This window comes from Mus caroli, unplaced genomic scaffold (genome assembly GCF_978045245.1).
Source record: "Mus caroli unplaced genomic scaffold, Mus_caroli_1 scaffold_5, whole genome shotgun sequence".
Classification (NCBI taxonomy): domain Eukaryota; kingdom Metazoa; phylum Chordata; class Mammalia; order Rodentia; family Muridae; genus Mus; species Mus caroli.
In genome coordinates, this window is record NW_028227260.1 from 110,749,444 (window position 1) to 110,772,239 (window position 22,796).

Here is a 22,796-nt window from a genome sequence, read left to right on the forward strand (position 1 = left end):
GAAGCCTCACTAGCATGTGTACTTCAAGCCCCACTCAAGTTTCCTTAAGCAGCTCATTGCCTGTGTAAACCGCCTTTTGTTGAATCTATCTGGAGTGGCGTAGGTTTTGTTCTCTGGCCTCTGGCCGATACAAAAGCTTTGGGATACTCATGTTCTAGCTGCTAAAGAGACCCAGAAAAAAAAAAAGCCACACTTAGTCCTGAAGACTCTAAACAGCTTGTTCTATGGAAGCTGTGTGACTTGGTGAATGAGAAAGTGGCTGGCTAGGAAGAAGGGACAGAGTTTACTTTGCTGAATTAAATTAAAGAAGGAATATGGAGGCTAAAGCCCAAGGTTACAGAATTTATAGTTTATCTAGAGATACAGGTCTGAAACTCCTAGAGGATTAGAAATGTTTTATTTTGGTTTTACGGTTTTGGATTTGTTTTTATTTATTTTATGTATACAAGTACACTGTAGCTGTCTTCAGACACACCAGAAGAGGGCATCAGATCCTATCGCAGATGGTAGTGAGCTACCATGTGGGTGCTGTGAATTGAACGCAGGACCTCTGGAAAAGCAATCAGTGCTCTCACCTGCTGAGCCATCTCTCAAACCCCAGTGGCTCCTGCTTTTAATCCAATCAGAAGCAGGTGGAATTTTTTTTTTTTTGAGTTCCAAGACACTGTGTCTCAAACAAACAAAAGACACAAATCTTTTTAAAATATAAAATGCTATAGTCACAGGAATAACCAAGATTTAAAATCATATCTAAATTTAAAATAACTAAACACTTTTTGTTTGTTTGTTTGTTTGTTTTTCAAGACAGGGTTTCTCTGTGTAGCCTTGGCTGTCCTGGAACTCACTCTGTAGACCAGGCTGGCCTCGAACTCAGAAATCCGCCTGCCTCTGCCTCCCAAGTGCCGGGACTAAAGGTGTGAGCCACCACCACCCGGCCATAACTAAACACTTTTGTGCCAGGAACTTTTATTTATTCAAGGCCAAGTAAGTCTAGGACATTTGCTTGCTTGCTTGCTTGCTTGCTTGCTTGCTTCCTTCCTTCCTTCCTTTCTTCCTTCCTTTCTTCTTTTCTTCCTTTCTTCCTTTCTCCCTTCATTTCAGCCATAGCTTTTAAAATAATGGGTATTGTCACCATATGAATCACAGAATTGAACATGGGGGGGTTGCATATAAAAATTGTCAACATATAAAAGTTTCTGAATGTATAATAACAAAAACTATTAATTTAATCAAATGCATAAGCAATCTGACATGTTTCTGTCCATGCTTGCTATATCACATTGTGTGACTCCACTGAAAACTTAATTGTCAACACACAACACTGCTGCCTTTCTCTGTGCATGTCATTAGACCATGAAACATCAATGGCCTCCCTGAAACCTTTTACTCAGATTCAAGACTATTGTGTGCTAGGAATTGTAGGGTTTGTTTGTTTGTTTGTTTTTAAAGATTTCATTTATTTTATGTATGAATGCTCTGTCTGCATGTACACCTGCAGGCCAGAAGAGGGCATCAACTCTAGTATAGATGGATGTGAGCCACCATGTGGTTGCTGGGAATTGAACTCAGGACCTTTGGAAGAACAGACAGTACTCTTAACTGTTGAGCCATCTCTCCAGCCCTGAAATGCCATGTTTTTACTGTATTGTTCGTGTAGAAATATAAGAGTTTGATTACAGAAAACAAAGACTGGATCTTTTGCACAACAGTAAAAACCTTAACTACTGAACTGACTCTACCCCCAGCGTTTTTTTTTTTTTTTTTTTTTTTTTTGGTTTTCTCGAGACAGGGTTTTTTTTGGTGTAGCCCTGGCTGTCCTGGACCTCACTCTGTAGACCAGGCTGGCCTCAAACTCAGAAATCCACTTGCCCCTGCCTCCCAAGTGCTGGGATTAAGGTGTGTGCCACCACTGCCCAGCATGATTTAATTCTTTATAAAACAAACAAACATATCCATCTCACTAATATGCAAATAGCTTTGCGATGATGGAAGAATTGTGATGCAAGTACTGTGCCCTGTTCTCCTTCAGAGTTGATCTTGATTTGTATTTCAACTCTCCCACTGACAGAACCAAAACAGCCAAATTCTTCTTTTTCACTGTCAGATCTCTGAGTTCCAGGCCAGCCTTGGACCACAGAGTGAGTTCCAGGACAGACAGACAAAGAAATTTTGTCTTGAAAAATCAGAAAGAAAGAAAGAGAGAGAGAGAGAGAGAGAGAGAGAGAGAGAGAGAGAAAGAAAGAAAGAAAGAAAGAAAGAAAGAAAGAAAGAAAGAAAGAAAGAAAGAAAGAAAGAAAAGAAAAGAGTTGTAGCACTCTTTCCAATGGGGAAAATTGGGAAACAACCTAGAATGTGGTTTGTCCATACACTGAACTCCAATATAAAAAAACTTCAACATTCAACATATGTCTCGTCATGTTGAATGCAAAATGTAAGTTGTGAAAAATCATAATATGATTCTACTTACATATAAAGTGCTAAAGACACTTAGCTGTGGAAAAACATCCAAGAATGAGAATGTTGTCCCCAAATGGCCACAGTCCCCAGACTGTCTTTGTGCAACCTGAGAGCCAAGAATGGCTTTTACAGGATTGAAGAGTTGTAAATTTTTTTTTACAAAAACTTAAATGTAGAATATTCAACTGAGACCTACAAAACCTAAAATATTTACTATCAAGAATTGTATTAAAAAATATTTGGTGATGTCTGTGTTCTGTGAATATACGTGTACCTATAGGAAAAATATGTGTGTGTGTGTGTGTGTATGGAAATATATACACACTACATATGTGTGTGTACTTGTGTGTATGTGTGTGTGATGCAGTTGTGTAAGTTGATGGTTACCTTTACAGAGGTAGAAAAGGAGAAATATTTCTGTACCATTTTCTCTTCTCAAGAAGAAATGGAAGGAAGCAAATAAGGCTTTGTCTATTTCTACCTGTGGAGGTTTTTTTTTGTTGTTGTTGTTGTTTCTTTGTTTCTAAGTTTTCCTCGTTTACAGAATTCTGACAGTAATAATTGTTCTCTACTCACAGGGAGGGATACATTTCAGATCAAGACAGTAGCAAGAATGAATTAACTGCAGAGCATAATGCCAGGCTACAAGGATACCCTTTTGCTTGTTAAACTGATTATCCCAGGTACTTGCTGTGAGAGAAAACTGACTAACACTATTAGAATGGAGGGACAGATTGTTTTCTGGGAGTAGAGTTTAACTAATTTCATATTCTCTGTTCATGACATTGCCATCCCAGCATTCAGTCTGAAGCCCAAGTTGAAAATACAGTCTTATGGAGCTCAAGAGTGTTTGCCCTGATTTGATTTAAAGGGCCATCTACTACATAAGACCCTGACTTAAAAAGCCCCAGAAGTTCTGCTGTACCTTCACCAAGGGCATCTTGAGAGTTCCCAAGCTCTGCTCTCCCTCCACACTAGCTGGTGTTGAGCTGGAGACTGTCAGTACTGTGTTCTGACCTGTCAGCCTCTTGACACGGGCATCCTTTTTCAGTTGGCAATTGAAAGTCAATGTTGCATGAGGGAATCTTTCTAAATGAACTATGTCCTTGAGCTATGCTCAGAATTTAGCAAGCACCCTGAAAACAACACACCCCTCAGTGCACTGCATGAGTCTGGTGTTCATGAGTTCCACATCCTGTAGGGCATGATTGCCTTAAGGAATATTTCACAACACTCTTCAGTACCTCACTCAATCTTCAACATACCTTCTTCTCTAAAAGTATTTTTTTAATTAGGTATTTTCCTCATTTACATTTCCAATACTATCCAAAAAGTCCCCCATACCCTCCCCCCCACTCCCCTACCCACCCGCTCCCACTTTTTGGCCCTGGCGTTCCCCTGTACTGGGGCATATAAAGTTTGCAAGTCCAATGGGCCTCTCTTTCCAGTGATGGCCGACTAGGCCATCTAAAAGTATTTTTTTAATGCATCAACTTGTTTGTATACTTTCTTCTCTTCTGTTCTTGCAGTTCTGTTCAACTGCCTTTGAATCTACCATTAGTCCAAACTGAAAAGACCCACTTAACCTTTACTGCCCATGCTCTGAGACTTACTTGGTTAGTTATATTTGCTCATGGTTTCATCTTTATGCATAATTCACCACTCTCTCTATATATACATATATGGAGAGAAAGAGAGAGAGAGAGAGAGAGAGAGAGAGAGAGAGAGAGAGAGAGAGAGAGAGAGAAGAAGAAGAAGAAGAAGAAGAAGAAGAAGAAGAAGAAGAAGAAGAAGAAGAAGAAGAAGAAGAAGACGACGACCTAGGCACTACTAATAGCAGTCTCTTGTAGTTTTCAAGTGCCATCCAGCTTTATCCCTCAATCCTTTAGAAGTGGATGGAGTTCAGTTAAGATTCTTTTGTTTAAAGAACAATCAGGTAAGAGGTTCATTAAAGACATTGTGTACAGGATAACTCCTTCTGTGTACTTTTGCCCTAAGCACTTTAAGATAATAGCTCTTTGAATTTTTGTGATGTTTCTTTGACCTCTACATGCTGTGCAAAGGTACGCTCTAAAATCCATTGTCTTTGATTAACTTCACCTCAGGTTAGCATATTCTGGGTGTATTAAAATGGAGCTAGTAGTCAGTAGTTATCATTTGTTACTGAATTTTATCACTATTATTTAAATATTCTATCCTTGCCTGGCATTCAACTTTCTATGGGAGACATTTAAGGAAGTAAGTTGGATCTGAATTCCTTTGACACACAGGCCCTATTGCAATGAAGAAACCAAATTTGGAGTAGGGCATGGTGCTGCACACCTTTAATCGCAGCACTCCTGAGGCTGAGGCAGAGACAGGTGGATCTCTGTAAGTTCGGGGCCAACCTGAACTACATAGTGATAGCCAGCATTACATAAGAAACTCTGTCTCAAAAAAGGAAAGAAGGAGAGTGGGAGTGGGGACGGGAGAGAGACAGGAAGGAAAGAAAGGAACCAGATTTAGACATACTGGATGTGATATTGCCCATCTGTAATCCTAGCACTCAGTGAGTAAAGGCAGAAGAATTGAGAGTTCTAAGACAACCTGGGTTGCCTAACAAGATCTATCAACTTGAAAATAAATAAATAAGTAAATAAGAAAAGTTAAGGCCAGGTGTGGGGTAATGTCAGTATTCAGAAGACCAAAGCAGAAAGATCTCAAGTTCAAAATCAGCCTGGACTACAAAGGGAGTTCAAGTCCCGCATGCCTGGGATACACAGTAAGACCCTTGCTCAAGACACAAAACAAAACCAACAACACAGAAGTCCTAACCTTGAATTCTTGTCCTACCAATCATTTTAGACAAGATTGAAATTTCATCCTTCCTTGGAAACATCCCCAAAAGTGCTAAAAGCTGGAATAAAAAAATTATGGGATGTTCAAACTACATAGCAGTTCATTTTAAAAGGCTAGATCTAGTCATACTTTCTGTTGGAGTTAGGTTGACCACTAAGAAACTATAAGTAGATTTTTATTTTTCTATTCGTATATCTTGGGCTTTCCATTATTCCATTATTACTCTATGTTTTTTACAATAGGAGAAAACTAATTCATGTCATAATATAATGGTACATTTCTCAAAACATTCTGTTATTCTCTTTTCTACTCTTCTCTGCTCTATCCCCGAGAGAAGGGGGGCATGCCATCACGAATACTCATAGTAGATCTTACATTCCCTAGTAAGAAGATAGGTTAATGCAAGCAACTGAAAGACTTACATAATAAAAACTTTAAGACATGGAGGAAAGAAATTGAAGAAGCTATCAGAAGATGAAAACATTTCCCATGTTCATAGATTGGTAGGAAAAATGGTTATTCTACCAAGAGCAACCTACAGATTCAATGCAATCTTCATCCAACACAATTCTTCACAGAACTTGAAAGAACATTCTTTTTGCCTTCATATGGAAAAACACATACACTAAAACCGAAACCAAAACAAAAAAGAAACAAATAAAAAAACTGGACAACTTAACTTTCCTGGGTAACAAAAGAGCTGCTAACAGTATTACCATGTTGATTTCAAGTTGTACTACAAAGCTGTATTAATAAAATCAGGGTTGTAGTTACACAAAAACAGACACATTGATCAATTGAGTCAAATTGAAGACCCAAACAAAATGGACACCTGAATTTTGATACAAATGCCAGAAATACACAATGGAAAAAAGGGAGCACCTTCGGCAGATGGAGCTGATCTAACTTCATGGTGCATGTAGATGAATGCAAATAGATCCATCTGTATCACCTTCAATGAAACTCAACTCCAAATGGATCAAAGACTTCAACATAGAACCAGATACATTGAAGCTGGTAGAGGGGAAACTGGGGAATATCTTTGAATTCACTAACACAGGATATGACATTCTGAACAGAATACCATTAGCACAGGCACTAAGATCAACAACTCATAAATGAGACCTCATGGAACCAAAAAGCTTCTATATGGCAAAGGATACTGTCAATAGGACAAAATGGCAGGCTATAAAAGGGGAAAGGATTTTTACTAACTACACATCTGATAGAGAGCTAATATCTAAAATACATAAAGAATTCAAAAACCTAGATATCCAAAATCAAATAACCAAATTAAAATATGGAGTATATATTCTCAGAATAGGAAACTCAAAGGTCTGAGAAATAAAAAATGTTCATTATCCCTAGCCATCAGGAAAATTCAGATCAAAACTACTCTGAGATTCCATCTTACAATCTTACACCAATCAGGAAGGCACAGATCAATAAATGAAATGACAGCTCATGCTGGTGAAGATGTAGAGTGTAGGGAACACTCCTCCATTGCTGGTGGAACTGCAAACTTATACAAACACTATGGAAATCGGTGTGATGGTTCCTCAGGAAGATGGAAATTGATCTCCCTCAAGATACAACTATATCACTCTTGGATAAACCCAAAGAATACATACCACAATGACACTTGTTCAATTATACCCATTGCTGTTATATTCATAATAGCCAGAAATTGAAAACAAATGAATGGATAAAGAAAATGTGATACATTTCCAAATATGGTATGCATTTGCTTATAAGTAAACACCATAGAAACTAGGTATAAAATAAGGAATTATGGGGAATGGAGGGAACTTCCAAGGAAGGGGAAGTAAAACAGACAGTTATAGATAGACAGGGAGAGGGAATGGAGTGACTAGAATGGGAGCATCAAACAGGGTGATGGAGGAAAGAGGGGGTTAAAAGAGTGGATACAGGGGAGCAGCTATAACTAAGGACCATTTGAGGAAGTCTATGGAAACCTAATACAGTAATACAGTAGAAGATGTGTGTGTGTGTGTGTGTGTGTGTGTGTGTGTGTGTGTGTATAAAATCTATTTTTAGTATACATATGGGTATTCTGTCTGCATCCATATATATGTATCACATACGTACTTTATGTCTGTGGAGGTCATGAGAGGGAATCAGATCACCTAGACTGGAATTACAGATGATTGTAAGCCACCATATGAGCTCTGGAAAATGAACCCAGGTCCTCTGGAAGAGCAGCAAATGGTCTTAACTGCTGAGACATCTTTCCAGCTCCTGTTGAAGAGAAATCTAAATGAGAATAATCAAATAGCTGAGGAGACAATGCTTCAACTAAGACATCTTATACCACCAATGACGCCTCCAGTGCTGGGAATGGGTTATATCTAATCAAGTTGTTGGCTGAAGGAGCCCCATGGACACCTCCAAACAACTCATTTCCAGGACTATACATTGCTTTCCACAAACTACTGGTGAGACCTATTGCTGGAGACAATACCTAGATAACTCATTGAATGAAGAAGTCAAGACTGTGCCTTCTTAAAGCTTTCACCCCTACTGACTGGTGTTCATGGTACTAGAATGTGCTCTGAATGCTATCAGAGAAGGAAGCTAAAAAACGAACCCAGCTACAAATCTTTCAATCTACAATGGTGACCTTCCTGTTCAATATGCACGTATTTGTAAGAGTAACCAGCCAATATCTGATTGAATTTAAGGCCCCGTCCATGAGAAAAAGCCAGACCTAACACTGCTAACTTGACCAAGAATATAAAACTATATACTACTGTTCTGCTAAAGGAACACAACAATAAACTGGCTGCTAAGGACAATCTTCTACACTCATAGATCAGTGTCTTGCTCAATCATCATCAGAGGAGCTTCCTCTTGCAGTAGATAGGAAGAAAAAACAGAGTCCTACAATGGGACAATGTGCATAAAGTGAAAGACCTTGGAACACTCAGTCGTCAACAGTATGTCTCCATCAAATTCCTTCCCTCAGATGTCAGGGAAATCTGTGGAGGAGGAGGCAGAATGTGTCACTGTGGACTGAAGACACCAGAGGAAACAAGACCTTCCAATATAGCAAAAGTGATGCACATATAAATTCACAGAGACTGTGGCAACATGCACAGGACCTGCATGGGTCTGTGCCAGATGGGGTCCCAGCACTGAGAGGGGGTGTGGAGACAAGCCTCTCTTCCTAACCCAGAAGCTATCTCCAATTGATAACCACCAGCAACTGACAGATCAGTTTTCTCCAAAGACTCTAAGGAGTCTGACTAGAGAACCAAACTACTCCTGTTTTGTTTGTTTGTGGGTTTTTTGTTGTTTGTTTTTGCTGTTTGTTGTGTTGCATTGGCTGTCCTGGAACTAGCTCTGTAGACTAGATTTCTTGAACTCAGAAATATATGTACCTCTGCCCTCTGAAGTGCTGGGATTAAAGGCACCACCACCAAGCTATACAAATCACACTTAAAGACAGACCCTGTGACCAGCCATAGATGGCCAACACAAAGCTAATTCGATTTAAATTGTGGAGCTTCCTTGTCTTGTAATGCTGTGTCTCAGCATTATTTCTTTTTTATTTAACTTTTCTCCTTGAGGCTCTTTTATATACATAGTATGGTTTCTGGTCCTGTGTTTTTGTAGGATTTCTGCCTGTGTGGATCTGTGACTCTGCATGTGTTTCTTGTGTATTTTCTTTGGCCCTTTTTCATCTGTTAGTTCGTTTGCTTTATCCTATTTAGGTTTGTTTGTTTGTATTATTTTTTAGAGAGAGAAAGAAAGGATATGGATTTGGAAAGGTGTGGAGTTAGGGAGGGGATGGGGAAGGGAAAACTGTAATAAGAATATATTGTATAAAAATATCTATTACAATGGAAAAAAGAGAATGGCTTAATAAAGAAAGATATATTTACTTACTACAAAGTCACCAAACCATCAATATATTTTTTTGAGCAGGTTCTCAAGTAGCCCATGTTGCCTGAGGCTGGCCTTAAATGGTTTCAATGGTGCAGAAACATACTCACAACAAAGAAAACTCCTCAAAGGTATTAGAAATTTTTAATATAATTTTAAATATTAATTTTTAATATTTAAAATAAAATAAAATTTATTAAATATTTACTGTTCAATAAAATATTTAATAAAAAACTGTGATGTTTATTATTATCTAATAAATACTAAATATTTAATATGTAGTAATTGGATGTAGGATTTTTTTTCCTTTCATCAGAATCATCTTGAGGCTAAAGATATGGCTCAACACTTAAGAGCCCTGGCTGTGGTGCACCCTTTAATCCTAGGACTCAGGAGGCAGAGGCAGAAGGCTCTCTGAGGTTAAAGCCAGCCTGGTCTGCAGAGTGAGTTCCAGGACAGCCAGAGCTACACAGAGAAATCCTGTCTGGAACTCACTCTGTAAACTTGGCTGGCCTTGAACTCAGAGATTCTCCCACCTCTGCCTCCCAAGTGCTGAGATCAAAAGTATGCTCTTAATTGTTATTTTAAAAAAAAGTGTGCTCTTATTTTTGTCTTTCAAAAAATGTTAGAGAAGAGCAAAAAGCTTCAGTGTGCAAAATAGAATAGATGTAGATAATTATAGTGCAATGTGCATTGCAAATTGCTAGCAAAAAAGATTGCTTTTGAATGTTTTTACCGGAAAGAAATGATGTTTGTTTGAAGAGATAGAGATATGCTTAACCTGATTTAAACATTCCACAAGACAGACATGTATCAAAGTATCCCAAGATAGTACATAAATACATACAAGCTTGATTATCTTCTATTTCAGTTAAATCTAAATGTCACTGAAAAATCCACAGTGACAAATAACCCTGTATTAAATTGTGAAATATATGTGGTGATTTTATGGATTCATTTTATATAGAAGTCATGATTAGCCACTAAACCATAATAATGCTACCTTTGCAACCTCCCCTTCCACCCGCCATGGAAAACAATATTCTCTTTTATTTGAGTATATCTGGACATGGCTAGAGTATTTTTGAAGTACTTCATGTAACAAATATTTTAAAAATAAATGAAGGGCCTGAGAATGAAGATGTGTGGATTTTTTTCCCTAATGTTCTGCTGTTGTTTCCCATGTGGATTTCAGGTACTCTGAGCAAGCTGTGTGAAAAGACAGAGGCAAACAGGACTTCTGTGGTATGATCAAACAGTTATAAACTCACTTTGGGATTTGTTCTCAATATTATCTGAAGTATGCTGTAGTTGCAATGGTTTGTAGTTCTCCTTTTTCATATAACCACTAGCCTTCCTTCTACGTCTGTAATCTTAGAATAGCACAGAATTTTTGGCTTTCATTTTTATCTACTGGAGCTGCAAATAACTAGAGATGGCTGTCCTTTTAGTGCAAATTACTATTTGGAAAGAGTCATATGGTAATATTTGTATTAACAAGGAAGAGAAGTGCCAACCCCACATTTTGCTGCCAGAAACCTCATTACCAAAGGTAGATATAAATACCCAAGATGAGAAAATGAATTTTGAATGTGACTTTCCTCCCTGTGGTATCCTTACAAGCCATTCACACTTCCTATCTAATCTCAAGCTTTTCATAATGAGCAGGAGGCACCCAGGCATGGTGGTACATGCTTTTAATCCCAGCACTCAGGAACAGAAGCAGGCCTGGTCTACACAGCCAATCCCAGGCCATCAAGGGCTACACAGTGAGACCTTTTCTAAAAAAAAAAAAAAAAAAGGTAAGAAAAAAGGAAAAGAAAAGAAAAGAAGCCCCCAGAACTCCCAGGGACTAAGCCATCAACAAAGGAGTACTCAGGGCTCCAGCTGGGCGGAGAGGTCCTTGGTCCTTGAAGGCTTGATAGATGCCCCAGTGTAGGGGAATTCAAGAGCAGGGAAGAGGGAGTGGGTGGGTGAGTGGAGGAACATCCTCATAGAAGCAGGAGGAGGGAGGATGGGATAAGGGGTTTCTGGGAGGGTGGGAAACTGGGAAAGGGGATAACATTTGAAATGTAAATAAAGAAAATATCCAATAGAAAGAAAAGAAAAGAAGAGAAAAGAAAAGAAAAGAAAAGAAAAGAAAAGAAAAGAAAAGAAAAGAAAAGAAAAGAAAAACTAGCCCGGCAGTGGTGACTTTAATCCCAGCACTCGGGAGGCAGAGGCAGATGGATTTCTGAGTTCAAGGCCAGCCTGGTCTACAGTGTGAGTTCCAGGACAGCCAGGGCTATACAGAGAAACTCTGTCTTAAAAAACAAAACAAAGAAAATAGAAAACAAAAAACAAAAAAAAAAGCAAAACAAAACAAAAAAACAAAGAAAAATAGAAAATCAACATCTTAAGAAGCGTTGTCCCTCCACCACCACCCCTACTACACTACTATCCTAATCACCATTGGTTGATATTTCCTCCAACATGCCAAGTGCCCAAGAACTGTATATAAAAACATGCTACATTCACTCATCTATTTCCTCAACCAACAAACTTTTTTTTACTTTTGTTTTTATTTTATATGTATAAGTACTTTTGCCTGCTTGTATATGTACATGTATGCATGGGACCCACAGAAACCAGAAGAGGGTGCTAGATCACCTAGGACTGGAGCTACAATGTTTGTGAGCTACAATGTAGGTGCTAAGAAATCGAACCTGGGTCCTCTGGGAAAACAGCTAGCTAGTGTTCTTAACAGTTACACTATCCACTCCGGCCTCTAACATTTTATTGGACACCCACCAAATACCTTCTTGCCAATCTTGACTCAGATTTCCTGGGTATTTATCCAGTTTATAGAGCTATCTTTAAGGAACATCCATGAGGGCGCTAGAGAGATAGCTCAGTGGTTAAGAGCACTGGATGCTCTTCCAGAGGTTCTGAGTTCAAATCCCAGCAACTACAACCATCTATAATGGGATCTGATCCCTTCTTCTGGCATGCACAACATATACACTGAGTACACTAGTACACAAATAAGTACAAAATTTTAAAAAGGAAAAATCCATGAAATCTCAACAATATGGTTACTTAAACAAGACCTAAAAAATAACAACATCAATTGACACCCAAACATGGATGGAGAAAAATGTCACAAGGCCGCCACCCCTCGATGAAGAGTTAACAGTAATCAATGACTGCTGAGAGAAGGAGGATCAGTCTGCTCCAGGGTTATTCTTCCTGATAAGTTATCCAATCCCAAAGCATCTTCTCTAATCATGGACACGTATAAGCAACACTAACGGAACTCAGCAGGGTGAACAGAGAAGGATCTTAAAGGACGAGAAGGATGGGTAAATAGTATAATACAGTACTCGTGTGCGAAGTTCTCGAGAACTAAAATTTAAAATAAAAGAAAAAACCAATATGAAAATCATTTACTCAGAATTTAGAGACATAGCAAAGTAAAGACCAATTCTAGTCCTCTTCATTACACATGCTTAGATGATATGCACCAAGAGATATATTTTTATTAGATATTTTCTTTATATATATTTCAAATGCTATCCAGAAAGTTCCTTATACCTTCCCCCCACCCTGCTCCCCTACTCACCCACTCCTGCACTTGGCCCTGGCGTTCCCCTGTAGTGGGGCATATAAAGTTTGAAATACCAAGGGATCTCTCTTCCCTGTGATGGCCATCTTCTGCTACATAATGCAGCTAGAGACACGAGCTCCAGACACTATTGCATATACCAGCAAGAGATATATTTTTACCAGGGTAGAGACTATAGGCTTGACCTTCAGGATAAAGATGCCAGTGAAATGGCAATGGTAGAATATTGTAGTAAGCCATTGTCCCACTCGATGAATAATAATAACATCAATTATACCTTCTAGTGACTGCCAAAACCACAAATATAGTCCACTAAATGCAAGTGAATTGTAGTCTCACCTCATCTTTCCTTTAGCCTGACCCTCAAAATGCCTGTAGCCTCATGGGCATCACTCTGTAAGATAGGGATAATGATGGAAAGTGAGTCAAAATGGAGACATGGATCTTAACCAGTGAAAAGTTTGCAGAAACAAAAGCATATTATTTTGCCCTTTACCAAGGTCCCCCTGAGGTCCAGAGAGTTCTGTGGAAGATAAGCCCTGGAAAATAAATAACAAATAAAAGATAGACTCTAAAGAGGACACTTCCTTTACTTTATGGTAAATCTACTAGTGCTTATTGTATAACTTTGAACAAGTTCTTAATTTTTTTCCATACTAGCAACTTGCTTGTATATGGTTTAATGCTACCAAACCTTCCCTTAAGCAAATCTACTTGTCTCTTAGTTACCACTAGGGATTGCTTTCAGGATCCCTGCCAACACCAAAATCTGTGGATGTTCATTTCCCTTATACAAACTGCTGAGTTATTCACATAAAAACTATGCAAGTCTTCTGGATTGGGTACAACATCTAATACAATGTAAATGCAATATGAACAATTGTGTTGTTATAATGTTTAGGGGTAATAATAGGAAAAACATCTGTATGTATACAATACAGTCACATTTTCTTTTTTGAGACAAGGTCTCATGTAGACCAGGTTGGTCCTGAGCTTGCTATATAGCTAATGCTGACCTAAAACTTTTTATCTTCCTGATTCTACCACTGAAGTTCTGGTATTACAAGTATACCACACAACACAGCTAATTGAATATATATATATATATATATATATATTCTACAGGTGTTTGAATTTATGAATGCAGAACCCATAAATATAAAGGGTCAGTTGTATATGTACTAATTGTGTGCTCCTCTCTGCTAGATATCGGTTTCTATATACTTTGTACTAGGAATGCAACTACAAACAATATTATACTACTGTTTCTATGAAAGATTTTAAAATTCTGGGTACAAGATAAGCAAATTAACAGATACAATACATATAGCAAGCGTCATGATTAAGGAACTACACTTTACCATGACATGCTAAAAATGAATCATGTATAATCAGGTTTCAAGTTGGACAGCCAGATGAATGCTTGTATTCGCCTCTGAAATAGAAATGACTAGATGGAGTGCTGTTTGCAGGCCAGTACAATTAAGTTTAGAGCAGTGGTTCACAACCTTCTTAATGTTGTAATGCTTTAGTACAGTTCCACATGTTGTGGTGACCCCAGCCATAAAATTATTTTATTGCTACTTCATAACTATAATTTTGCTACTGTTGTGAATCATAGTGTGAATAACTGATATGCAGAATATCTGATATGTGACTCCCAAAGGGGCCACAATCCACAGTTTAGGAACTGCTGGTTTAGGGCATCTTGACTTTAAATGCCATCCTGGTTAGTTTCATTATCAACTTGAAATAATCTAGAGTCACCTGGGAAGAGGGGACCTAAATTGAAAAATTGGTTTGATCAGATTGTCCTGTGAGCATGTCTGTAGGATGTTGTGTTGACTGATGATTGATATGGGAGGGTCTAAACCACTGTAGATACCACGATCCCTAAGCAGGCAGTCCTGGGTGATATTAGAAAGCAGGATAAGTATGACCCAAAGAGCAAGCCAGGAAACAACATTCCTCCACAGTTTCTCCTTCAGTGCTTGTCCTGACTTCCCTTGATAATAGAACTGAAACCTGTAAGCTAAAAGCAACCCTTTCTTACTGCAATTTTTTTGTTCATGGTATTTATCACAGTAAGAGAAAGCAAACTAGAACAGATGCCTACAGACCTTTCAGCAAAGCATAGTAGACTGTGTAGCTGTTGACAAACTATCAGTGAGATTAGTTCTGTGTCTGTGTAAGGGTCCATGATTCCCTGAAGTATGATAGCCTGGACTCAAATAGTGTATGTAGACATAAAGAGTGTTTTATTCAGCAAAAGTCCATCACGCTGGGGTCTCCCCAGTACCAAGACAGAGAGACACCCAAGTGAGCTTGCTGGCCTGATTCAAAGCACATTAAGGAACTCTGGGATAGGTGACCTCTATGTTAATCTGTTGAGTCCATCTCTACTGACATTCCATTACAGGGTTTGGGAGCTGTAAACTTGCTGGGAAGGTCTGGCAACTGTCTGAAGAAATAGGTGAGGAAGTCTGGAAACTGCTGCTGAACCATTGTCCTTGCCTTAGGCCAGGTGAAGGGGAAGCCTCTGAGTCCTTGAATTACCCTGTTCTTAGAAACAGAGATTTAGGCCTAGTCTTCTTAACTGCCAATTTGAAGCCTGTCAAGGAAGTAGGGTAGCCTTCTCATCTGTAGAGGAGCATTTACCTGGTCTGCCACTCCAATATCTTCAGCTATTAAAACAGAAGTAGCAATAGCATCTATTACACGATTTTTAGCTCCAAAGAAAACCCAGTCTTCCTCGAGCTGTCAAGAAATAAGTAGTAGATGAAGTCCTGAAAGTAGACAGTAAATTTGAATAGAATCTGAGGATTATAAGGAAATATTGGATAAATGTCAGTTTATTTTAATTTACCACAGTAATTTTAACTACAGTACAATAATAATACATGAGAATATTTCTACTTTATAGAAAGCTCGGAATACCCAAGATACAATTTGCAAAACACATGAAACTCAAGAAGGAAGACCAAAGTATGGATACTTTGATCCTTCTTAGAAGAGGGAACAAAATACCCATGGAAGGAGTAACAGAGAGAAAGTTCAGAGCAGAGACTGAAGGAATGACCATCTAGAAACTGCCCCACCTGGGGAACCATCCCATAAACAACCACCAAACTCAGACACTATTGCAGATGCCAACAAGAGCCTGCTGACAGGACCCTGATATAGCTGTCTCTTGTGAGGCTATGCCAGTTCCTGGCAAATACAGAAGTGGATGCTCACAGTCATCCATTGGACTGAGCACAGGGTCCCCAATGAAGGAGCTAGAGAAAGGACCCAAGTAGCTGAAGGGGTCTGCAACCCTATAGGAGGAACAACAATATGAACTAACCAGTACCCCCAGAGATCCCTGGGACTAAACCACCAATCAAAGAAAACACACGGAGGGACTCATATCTCTAGCTGCCTATGTAGCAGAGGATGACTTAGTCAGTCATCAATGGGAGGAGAGGTCCTTGGTCTTGAGAAGGTTCTATGCCCCAGTATAGGGGAATGCCAGAGCCAGGAAGCAGGAGTGGGTGGGTTGGGAGGGGGATAGAGGATTTTTGGAGGGGAAACTAGGAAAGGGGATAACATTTGAAATGTAAATAAAGAAATTATCTAATAAAACAAAGAGAAAACACATACTGACTTAGGTGCCACAGCCATCATGTTTACAACTTATTGACCATTGGTTCAGAAAAACGCTGAAATATGTACTTATTTAATAAGAATTACAAAGACAGCCGGGCAGTGATGGCACACGCCTTTAATCCCAGCACTTGGGAGGCAGAGGCAGGCGGATTTCTGAGTTCGAGGCCAGCCTGGTCTACAAAGAGGGTTCCAGGAGAGCCAGGGCTATACAGAGAAACCCTGTCTTGAAAAAAACAAAAACAAAAACCCAACCAAACAACCAAACAAACAAACAAAAAAAGAATTACAAAGAAAATATGAATAATTGAGAAATCTACATGAAAATATATATGAGAACGTACTCTATAATTTGAATGTAAGTTTGAAATTATTTCAAAATAAGAAAATTTAAGAAGGAATCAGTTGGAGGCACATGCTAAAATACTACATTAAAGAGTGAATTATCCACTTAATCAAACAAGTCTACTTTAAACATGGCTGCATTTAGCTCATTAACTACTTTGAGTGGTGAGAGAATAAGAAAACCTATTCAAGAACATAAAAGGATCTTAATATAATTGTTAAGAATCACTGTAAAACTATTGTTCCCCTCTTGACTAATTATTTTCTATCCCCATCTGCTATCCCTACCCTACACCAGCTACTTAGAGACAGAGTCTAACTATGAAGCCCGGGCAGGCCTGAAAATTGCTGTTGCCTAGATCTGACTATCCTCTTGCTTCAGCCTCCTGAGTTCTGGGATTAGAGACGTGTGTCATGATATACAGCCTTTGATCAATTTTGAACTCTATGGAACGTTCCTAAGAACATTTTCAGAGGATTAAATAAACTATACATAGTTCTACAGATCATCAATTAACCCTGAGCTGGCTTTCTTAAGGAATCGATGGAAGTAAAGAAAAGATATTTATAAAGAATAGAAGTGATATTTTAAATTTCCATTTAATTCTTTTTTCATACAATAGAGTTTGACTGTATCCTTTTCCTTTCTGAGAAGGTGACCTTAACTGTGGCATTGATATCCACTTGTACTGTTCCTTGACACAGATTCTTAAAAAGAATGCTGTTAACATAGCTCTGCTCAGTACACACACACACACACACACACACACACACTTCTAAAATACAATGGAGAATTTTCAAGAGTCTAGGACAGAGGGCTACAGAATACTAACTAGTGGTCTTGTTACTATAGTCGTTATATGCTTTTATGAATTTTCTTACCACTACCTCTGCAGTATGTTCAAGTGGAATATTGCAAAGGTGAGCATGATGATTCTCTGTAGGGAGTTTTTTTCTTTTAGTTCTGGAAGCAAAAAATCTAGCATGACTGAGCAATTTTAACAGCAGGACAATTGTAATACATGAGAATATTTTTTGCCTTATAGAAAATACATATTTGAAAGATTTAGGTGTGATGGACATCATGTTTGCAACTTATTATCCATTGGTTCAGAAAAATTCTGAAATATGTTCTTTTTAAGACTCTGTGTGAAAGAACAGTGCAAGTGGATGTCCGTGCTACCGTCAAAATCACCTTCTTGGCAAAGGAAACAACTTGATTGAGCTATATTCTATAGAAAAAAAATGATGTGTGTGAATACATTTTGTTATCCTCTCATCATTCAATGTAATTAATGAGCTAAATGTAGCTATGTAACCCACGGGCACAGGGATGATGATGTTAGGGTTAGGAGTGGCCCACCTAAAAGATTACATCTGTTACAAGACTGTAATTTTGTAGAAACTTCATAGTGGCTAAGGTAGGGCTTAAAACAATGTCATCCAACTTCAGCCCAATTACAGCCTTTCTCCTACACTCCTTTGAGTTTTTGATATAAAGAAATACTTTTTTAGAAATAAAATGTTCCCCCTAGAATGCTGTGGCAGCTACAGCAGAAAAAAAAAAAATAACTCCCAAAGCCCTGTGTAGAAACTGGGCTCCCACTGAGAAGTAACAGTTAACTATTTTGTTAGTAGGGAAAGTGCTTGAGCCACTTCTTCCCCCTCCTCCCTGAATGTGTTCACTCAAACGAAATCTCAACTAAAACAAAATTAAACTGATCAACCACTCATTTCCAGCATTTAGGTTGGAAGGACAAAAAATAAACATAATAAAACAAGACAAAACAAACGAAAAACAAAACAAAACAAAATAAAAAATTAATGAGCATCATCCACAGAACCTCAGAGATGCTCTTCGAACACATCTCTCAAGCGAGCCATATTGCAAGGGAAATTTGAGTCTTTTTGTATAGGAGAAAAATCTCTGTGAGAAATATGCAGAGGAGTCATTTCATTTCTTTGCATCTGCCCTCCTGGTGGGAGGTATCAGGCCTTGGGTAGCCCATGAAGCTATAGGAAGCATATTACAGAGAGTTTAATTTATTCAAAGAAAATCAGAATCAACTAATCAGAAGGAAGGGGAAAACGCATTAATTAAACAGCTTTACTCATGCAGAAAAGCTGCCAGCATGAGCATTTCAAATTACCTGGGCACACCTAATGCATTTGCATTTCCTCAGGAGAAATGTGCTCTGCCCTACAAAGCCACGAACATTTCATAATTCCATTTGAGCGCATAACAAAGGGGAATTGACAGCTAAGAACCACCTTCCACACTTGGGGGCTATAGCCTTTTCCTAGGAATTTTTAGCTCTTGAAGAAATTCGCTTCTTGACTAGATGTGGCGAGAGGAAGTTTAAAGTCGTCTCTAAAGGAAAAGGCTCAAAAAGAATCCCCCTCCTCTTCACACCCCCCCAACAAAGGAGGTGGGACCTTTACTGGCAGGAGGCTAACAGTGTTCTTTTGTTAGATATTAACATAAAATAAGGTCGTAGAAATGGGTGTCCATCAACAGAATTAGAAAGAGCTAAGTAAGTTTTAAGAACAAAAGGTTTACTTATTTAAATTACAGGAGTTGAGAAACAGCTGGGAATGCAATTTCTTTCCCAGAGTGGGAACAAAACAAAACAAAACAAAGCCCTTCAAAACAGTTAAATGCAATTATGTTGCAATAAAACTTTATCATTTCAAAGTAGACGTATAATTCTAACTGAAACAACCCCACTGGCAATACTTAAGCATAGGTATTTACCTTAACATTTTTCAATTCAGCTTATTCATCGCCCAGCATCCTATTTTGGTATTTGTTCCTAAGAAAGTTTGCCACTGTGACATTTAAACACACCTTATTACCCAATGAGAACGGCCTGATAATATTGTAAACACTCATGTGCTTTTTATTGCTTATGTTTTTAAAAGGCACATTTGGAAATTGCTTATTATACTAGAAAATATGCAACATTGTTTACTCTGAAATTATTTAGGGGGGGGGAGGAGGGAAAAGGGCCATTAGACACGTTCTCCAAAGTTTCCTTTCTACTTCAGAAAGGAAAAGAACTGTGGCGATGGAGGGGATTTACCCAACTTTCTTCTGATTTGAAAAAGTATGTCCTCTTCCTCTCAAAGCGGGAAACATTCGTGCTGTTGACGTGCAATTATCTGTCACATAGCAAAATCTAAATAAAATAGTCCCTACTTTGGCCTCAAACATCTTATTTGAGAATTTGAGATGCAGCTTTCTAGCAGACTGGATATCCTTGACCTACTTGTGGAAAATGCTGTCTAAAAGTTGACTGCACCGGACAAGAATGCAGTGGAAACAACCAAGGGTTATCTGCTAACACAGATCTATAGGACATTCCACTGGATGGAAGAGGCTAATACAGAGAGAAGTTAGGTGGGAAGTGAACCCACATTGTAAAGGCCTGAAACAACCGCCTCACTCACCTAGATTGGGAGGGTTTTGGGAATCTCAGTGGCTGGCTTTCTCTTCACACTGTCTTTTATGCAGCTCTTCGGTTGTTTGTTTTTACTTTCCTGACTACAGCAGTCCTATGCTGTGGAGTACTGTTCCCTGAATCCCTTTTATGCTGTCATCTTTTGTGGTAGAACACAGGCAAAGATTTGCAGCACAAGTTTCGGGAGCTAACATCAGGAGTAAGGAGTGCGAACACCCCCTTACAAACTGCTTAGCCCCACTAGGGTTATCAGCTTCCCCGCCAGGTTTCCATGCCAAAGTGCTTTCCACAAGGAATCCACTAGAAATAAAGGGATCGATGATATAGACATAGGAAATATGAATGATGGTTTGAATATTCACTTTGAAATATCCTGAAAAAAACAACTGCAAAAATCATGTCATTGATATGATAGTTGTTTGCACATTTCGTAAAGCTAAGCATGAAACATAATAGGATTTCTTTGGAGCAAAACAAGAAAAGATGTAAACTGCCCTTTCAATTGCAAACATAGTTCATTTATTCCATTGTTTTTTTTTTAAATGCAATTTTTTGTTGTTGATGTTGTTAACTGGCACCAAATATTTCTTACAAAACTTTTTTTTTTTTTAATGAGACAAGAGTAAATAACATTTGGGTTAAAGTCATACTTCATTCCCTAAGGTTGAAAAAAAAAGCAGTAAATAACTTTCACCAAGTCATCTCTGTAGACTCAAACATGGCATTTAAATAAATTCAAGTGCTTGAGGTATTTTAACACCCCTACAGAAATGTATAATGCAGTAAAAATAATACTAAGCATTTAAGAGTCTCAATAGGACTTTCTATAAAGCCCTGACACAGAAATATAAATCAAATGATAACCATATTTTAATTTAATTTCATGATAAATATTTGATTTAACAAATGAGATATTTTGCCCACTCTCTTACTTATTTCCAAAGGGCAAAGTAGGTATAAAAAAAAAAAAAACAGTCAGTAACTGGGCTGAGTAAATTTTAATCACTAGCCCAGTTGTGATCCAAAGAAGAATAGAGGGAACTACCCAGTTAGGGAAGAAGAGAAAGTAGAGAAACGGCAGAGAAGAAGAGGAAGAAAAAATAGGATCCACATATTTGATTATCTTACTCAACTCCTTTAGAAGTGTCAAAAAAAATAACTTCTGAGTTAATGTAGATAATCTTTGTTGCTGTTATTTGAAGCAAGGTATCAGTGTGTATCCTTGGCTGGCCTGGAACTAACTCATCTGGTTGAAAAAGCTGGCCCTGAACTCACAGAGAAACATCTGTGAAATTAAGACTCACAGCAAACACCAAGACTGACAGTATCTTTTTTTTTTTTTTTTTTTTGGCTGCCTGGCTGTTTTAAAACTCACTCTGTAGACCAGGCTGGCTTTGAACTCTAGGATTCATTGGCTTCTGCATCCCAAGTGCTGGCACTAAAGGCATGTGCCACCACTGCCCAGCCCAAGGTGGCACTTCTGGATACAGTTTGTTACTACAAAAAGCAACAGGTGCAAGAGGAAACTTACTAACCACCAAACTTGATTCTGGTGTGCTTTTTTTCCCTATGTTTTAAAATAATTTTTTAATGTTTTGAGATTACAAATATACAATATTAATTACGTCATCTTCCCCTCCCTTTCTCCCTCCAGACTCTCCCATGTACCCCCTTGTTTTCTTTCGACTTCATAACATTTTCTTTTATTGTTGTTATATACATAATGTGTGTGTGTGTGTGTGTGTGTGTGTGTGTGTGTTCTCATAGACTAGGAAGACAACATCAGAAATGGAAGTAAACAGATGGCAAATGAAAGGCTTACCATGTTGCTGTGACTTCATGAATATAGCCTTTCATTTGTCTATGATACATATATATTCCTAAATACATAAATGCAACCTGCTCAGTAGTCTGCATGTTACTTGCATGTCTTCAAGGCTGATCATTTGGTACTGGATAACCAATTGGTGAACTCTTCCCTGGGGAAGACAATGTTTTTCCACTTTCAGCATCTCTTAGTTGGCTATATATATATCTAGGGTGGAGCCATCATGCCCTTTCTCCCATCCACACTGGCATGTTTATTATTGTTGTCTTTGGATCAGACCCATGCAGGTATAAATCTTGGAAAGAACCTACAGCAGCTGCTTTACTAAGCCAGCATAAGGCTACATTCTAAATAGTTATCCTTATACCTACAGACAAATGTAGTCCTCACTCCCCGCCAAGGACATTTCCTTCAGCAACAGAGATGGCTTCGGCAAACCACAAGTGACAAAAATGCAGAGCTGTGGAGCCCTGTGCCAGCACACACACCTACAAAACAACTCCTATACCTGACACTCAGAGATCACTGACAAAGGGGAGTGGAAAGATTACTGCAAGGAAATTTGCTGTGAGGTTTCATCTCCTAGACATGTCAGAAGCAGCATCCATGAAGGCACAGTGACTTGGTGAGCCTTTCATTTGTCATGGTGGCATGTGCTCACTTCTGTTTCTGAAGTTGTTCTCGCTCAGCCTATGAGAACAGAACAGGTGCC